The sequence below is a fragment of the Choloepus didactylus genome, chromosome 18 (genome assembly GCF_015220235.1).
Source record: "Choloepus didactylus isolate mChoDid1 chromosome 18, mChoDid1.pri, whole genome shotgun sequence".
In the NCBI taxonomy this organism is placed as follows: domain Eukaryota; kingdom Metazoa; phylum Chordata; class Mammalia; order Pilosa; family Megalonychidae; genus Choloepus; species Choloepus didactylus.
This window is the reverse complement of record NC_051324.1, coordinates 36,364,926-36,365,882: the sequence shown is the minus strand read 5'-3', so window position 1 is coordinate 36,365,882 and position 957 is coordinate 36,364,926. Positions and strand designations below refer to the sequence as shown.

Here is a 957-nt window from a genome sequence, read left to right as displayed (position 1 = left end):
TCAAAAACATTCTCATGCAGACTGATGCCTGGTGGGTGGCTGGATTTTAGATATTATTTTTTCCTTGTTTTTCTGTATTTTCTAAAACTTTACAATGAACATGGATTACATTTGTAATAATGGAAAGAATTTTACCTTAAAAATAATAGTTCCTAAAAAGATGATTTTGACACACTACTCCAGTAGGAAGCTTTGAATACCCCTTTAACTGTTTCTCCTTGCTTCACATATTGAAATTAACTACTGTATGTGCTTGCTTCAGCAGCACATACGCTAAAATTGGGACCATACAGAGAAGATTAGCATGGCCAGTGCACAAAAATGACACGCAAATTCGTGAAGAGTAATTACTGTACCCTTTCTCTTTGTGTCAGTCTTCTATTCTTTCATTGCTCCTCACTCTTCTACTCTCAAAATGCTTCTTTTCTTGGCTCATGCACATATTTTTCACTTCTTTGATTCCATCCTTCCATTCGTTCCTCTGTAAGTTCTAATGTAGTGCCCGTGAGCTCTCAAATGGATACGAACTTGTGGCAGAGATGGCGGAGCCAACCGCTCATACACCATGTCCTCCTGCCCAGCTTGGCAGAAATCTCTATTTGATCACCAATCTCCTTCCCACTGATCGTGAATGGGACACAGAGTGCTGCTCCACACAGCACTTCTGGCAGCTACAACCAACCCCTGTGGGGCCGACCTTCTAGGTGAAAATGACTTGTCATCTTCTGACACAGGTAACAATCTCAAAATTCAAATTCTTCCCATTCATAGTTTGTGATCATGTCACCTAAATAGGATATTATTTACTCTTGAATAGTCTTTTTTTCTTTTTAAATTAGAGAAGTTGTGGGTTTACAGAGCAATCATGCAAAAAACACAGTATTCCCATACACCACCCTATCACCAACACTTGCACTGGTGTGGAAACTTTGTTACAATTGATGATAACACTCCTTT

The 957-nt window shown here is 39.2% G+C and overlaps 1 non-coding gene across 1 annotated transcript; it reads left to right on the top strand.

Moving 5' to 3' along the window:
- The first annotated feature begins 249 nt into the window (after positions 1-249).
- Positions 250-356, top strand: LOC119515074. The gene has a single exon (XR_005212969.1). It is a non-coding gene; the product is annotated as a U6 spliceosomal RNA (small nuclear RNA).
- The last annotated feature ends 601 nt before the right edge of the window (positions 357-957 follow it).